The following is a 4,973-nucleotide window of genomic DNA, read 5'->3' on the forward strand; positions in this document are numbered from 1 at the left end:
AACACATGTTCAAGAGGAAACTGGGAGTGATATCTGACTTCTCTGCGTTGCCAATTTCCTCACTCTTTTCTCTGCTTTACACACGGGCACCTTTAAGCCGTGTAAATTGCATTTTCTTCCACCCTCTTCTCAAGTTAGATTTTCTCTTTCTTGATGAGATTTCCTCTCTTAAGCTCATGGAAAATGACCCTTCACTTACATTGTACATCAACTCACTCATTCGTTACCACTTGGTAAGTTAGTGTACTTATGGAAATGTTATTATTTCTAATAAGTTCACATTAACTTCTTAAATATCTATATTATATTCCCAAAATTAAAGAAAAAAAGTTTAGGCTCTAGTATTTTCCTGCTTCTCACTGATAGCTATTTATTTCTGAAAAAGAAAGCAAAATATATAGATATCTTGGCTAAAATTACTATGGATATGCCTCATGGCTTTTTTCCTTCACATTTCTATTTAATTGATATAATATAATCTAACTCTAAAATCAAAATGAGCAGTTTCTAGTGACACATTTATATGCGTGCTTAAATAGTGATAAATCTATTTCTATTACCAGTTCTTTTCAAAAAGAATTTGGTAAGGTTATTCTATTAAACAGATGTATATGATAGAGTGTGGAAGAAAATAAGCAATACTCTGTGATTCGAACAGAGAAAAAAAAAACGGCGTGAAGTTTGTAAGAATTGACAGCGTTTTCCATGATATTTTCCTTCTCATTAAAAGGCAGCAAATATCTTTTGATGCCAACACTCTCAACTTGGAAGGAAATCAACGATAGAGTAACCGACGCGCCCAACAACAAACTCATTTATAACCAGTGACAAGCAAAACCTCCAAGTTTTTAAAAGAATGTGATTGTTGTCAGAAGCCATCGGGCTCCCCGGCGCAGCGCACGGCTGCGGCCGCCCTCGAAGCCATGGCCGAGGGGCGCGGGCCACGCTGCTCCGAGCCTGGTGGGCACAGACCAGCAAGAGGGTGAGTTCTGCATACTGCACAGATCATCGCTCACTTCAGGCCAGTCAGATTGCATCGGGGATCAACCGACTGTGCTTCATGAAACCGTCAGCCCTCATTTGTGTCGGGCTGTTTTCCCCTGTCCGGCCGTCAGCAAGGCCGGCGCGGGGTCGCCGCCCGGCCCCACGCGCGCCCGGGGACCCGCAGTCAGACCCCCTCAGCCGCCTCGCAGCGCCCGGTACGGCTCCTCCTCGCAGACAGCAGCTCGGCGCGCACCGGGAAGTCACAGACTTCTAGAAGCCAGCTCTGGAACAACAGACTCAGGGTCCCTTTTCAGACACGCGTACCTTACACTCCTACCCATCCTGGCGTGGCACGTCTCTTCCATGAAATGAATTTAGGTGTTCCTAACACGAACAACTGTTGTTTTGGTTTGTTTCCACAGACTAGCTCAGCAGTCATCGTGGTGGGGAAGAGGGGGTGGCGGTGATTGTTTTTGTTGTTTCACTGCTCTGGGGCTTTGCTTGGATCAGCCAAAAAAAAAAAAAAAAAAAAGACAGGGATAGAAATACTGTCAATCTGGTCCACCTCCAGGAAGCCAATCATGCCTGAATTGCTGGGAGGAGTGCAGCGACGGCCAACAGGAACAGGTATGATGGCTTCCGCTCTCGCTCACTTCCGCCATCGTGCTGCCTTCACGATAAAGCAGAGTACGGTTCTGAAGCAACATCATCCCAATAATAAAAGGTAGGGGGTGTGATTGAAGCCCGTTTCCCTGGCAAGTGGCATAAAGGTAATATTTAGTATTCACTACACTGAATTCTCCTAGCCAGCTGGTGTGTCCCTGTTAGGACGTTCATTTATGCAGCTCGAGCTGGAACTCTTTTTGTTCTCCCAGTCCATTACTTTGTCGATTTAAGGGATAACAGCCAAAGTGAAACAGCTTGCAATTTGCACCTGTCGGCTCTAAGCATTCCGTGTTAGATTACGTGGAGAGCAAACTCTTCACTGCTAATGAGAATGCGCCTGCGTGGGGCTGAATGCACTTTTTTTGGAGGGTGGGGGAGCTACAGGATACTGCAGTGTTTTTTTTTTTTTCTTTTGTAAATGATCTGATAAGGACCTCTCTAGTCTCATCTCTTAAGAGTTCCTGGAGTAAAAGCATAACAGTCAATAATATAGTTAAAGTTGGACATTATTTTTTAAAAGATTAAATATCACTTAACGAAGAACTGAATTAATATTCAGCCTGAGTTGCCTCAGATGAGAAAGAAAAAATTTAAATGCTAAATGATGCCCAAGTTGTTGTAAGCATAAAATACCTATAAGAGACCTTTTATTTGTAAAACTGGCCATGAGAAAAAAGAGATGAAAACATTTTAGACGTGTTTCCAAAATGGGACTAGTTTTGGAAAAAATGTCAAGTGCTTGAAAGTAAACCCAAAGTCCTCTACTTTGATTGCCTTTGAAAATCAAAGAACTGAATTGAAAATAAAAATTCAAGTGGATAACTTCGAAATCAGATACAGACATAAATATATTTATCTAACTCATCACCATGTGAATCACAGAATAAATTTGCAGCAAATGCCAAAATGTCATCATATAGGATTCTCTCCCACCTTTTCTAGAAGTTTTCTGCATCCCCCTTAGCAGTGACTGTTTTGAGGAATTATATCAGTGGGCTAGCATCTATTTTTAAAGATTTAAACTCATTGCCATGAAAGAACTTTAATTATGGCTTACAGTGCTTTTCCAAACCTTATGTATTTTTTAAAAATCATTACAATAATGTTTGAATAATTTTACAAAATATCCTTGAAGATGATCCAAAATTTAGTGAATTATATTTATATATGTACAATATATATATTCTGTTAATCAAATGGCCCGGGCTACATTTGGATTCCAAAAATTTCTCACATTGCTACTTCCTGTTGAAATCACGATGGCAGGTTAAATGAAGTTGAGGTGGTCACAAACGTGGTCTCACTGGTAATTAGTACAGTTTAATGTGGTTGTTGCCTCTATCCCGCCTGACAGCGTTCCAGCTTGTCAGGGATGGACCCTTTCAGCACAGCTTCGGGAGCTCTGCCAGCCATCGCCGGGTCTGGTTGGGTCAAAGGGTTGAGCCATGTGTAATTCAGAACAGAGGAGGTCCCACGGTCACTCCACAAAAACAATTACACTACTTATTTCACTCGAGCCCTTGCCCAAAACTCACAAGCCTCACAGTTTCAGTGCAGTCAATCTAATTCTGCCCCTGGGCGATCAGCCACATGAAAATATGTGCTGCTGTGTTTATAAATCTAATCAAAAATAGAAACATGGACAGGCACAATGAAGCCCTACTATGGGTCATGGGAATCCTTGGAAATTCTGAAGGCACTTTTGTTTATCTTCCAGAGACTCTCTTTAGCTGTTACATTGTCTGCTACACCCGTTAATCATCCTCTTTACTCATGAGTGCTACAAAAAGGACTAAATTTCTACTCACTTCTCTACTTTCCCTCCACAATAACATTATGAAAAGTAAAGCTTAAAAGGCTGCTTTTAAAGGAAAAATAAAAATCAAAGAAGGGGCTCCTGTTATATCAATCTTACCTTTCTCTCCATGTTCTCGGCTCCTTGCCCTTGGCAATGCAGATTTAAAGCAAGTTCCCCTAAAAAAGAAAAATAATATTTGAAAACTAAAATGAATTGGTCCCACCTGAAGATATTTTAAGCAATTTGGAGTTGGAAAGCTAGCGCTGTGATGCTTCCTGACGGTCCCCCCAGAATCTCAGTGTGAAGTCAACAGGGTTTGCTTTGGTGTCTTGTTTTTATTGTTATTGTTCTTGTTTGTGTAGCCAGATTCCTCATAAACGGAGAGTTGTCAAATATTCACAAACTCTTTTTCAAAGGTAATCTCTAGGAAACATTCAGACTTCATCTAGACAGCGTAAACTTCCTGGTTTTATGCCAAGAAGGTGGCCAATACAGACTGTGCTGAAGTTATGATGAAAACTTGCTTTCACATGCTTCCAGTAGCTTTTATATTTATCTTTTTAAAAATTAGAAGAGGGTTATGCAACTGGCATAAGTCAATAGTATCTGATAAAGTCAATGATAAATATGTGTACTCAGGGACCACGCAGATTAAATCCTGAGAACATTATCCAGCAATGACATGGAATACACACATTTCATGAAAGGAAATGTGTTTGTAGCACTCATAAAATTCCTTAGAGTTGTGCAATAAATTATCAGATTCAGTCTGTAAGCTATTCCATTTGATACTATTTCAATTGATAAAAACATTACCCTGAAAATACAGTCTGGGGCCAGATGATTATAATAAATGGGAAATTTCAAAAATGAGCGATAGTCCCAGCATTTATTAGATTACTGTAAACATCCACCAAAGGAGCTTTTTAAACTTGGAATTTGCCCTTTTGAAATGGTTATCAGTATTTGGCAGTAAAACAAAGTACATCATGTATGAATGATACATGTGACACATTTTTTTTTTTTATTCAGAGCTCTCAATCATAGTTTTAAACATCCCTTCACAAAGCACATGTGAGCTCTTACATAGCCATCAATGTTGCAAGGTGAAAGATGTTAGCCCTTCTAGTGGTCATTTTAAAACTCTTACTTGTTTATGCAAAAGTAACAAAAGATTAAAAGATTATACTACTTCCTAAAATAAGGGAAATACATGTAAAATTATTTAAAAGAAAAAATTGACACAAAATGAGAAAATTTTAACCAAGTAACAGAAATTGAACTTTGACTTGTCTTGCCCACAACACAGTGACTGAAGAAGGACTCAAAAGCATCTACTTCTGGGAACAAATGTGCAGTAGAAATCTGCTTTTTGTTCCTTGAATTTGTATTAATCTAATAGTTAATATCTGTCTTCAAAATGTTTGTAATTTGTAAAATGGCTCATGTTATTCTCATCATAAATTTATTTGGATACATAAAAATCAAAAATGTGCAAGCAAGTCAAAAAGCACAGGCTGCCTCT

This window comes from Camelus bactrianus, chromosome 20, assembly GCF_048773025.1.
Source record: "Camelus bactrianus isolate YW-2024 breed Bactrian camel chromosome 20, ASM4877302v1, whole genome shotgun sequence".
Taxonomy (NCBI): domain Eukaryota; kingdom Metazoa; phylum Chordata; class Mammalia; order Artiodactyla; family Camelidae; genus Camelus; species Camelus bactrianus.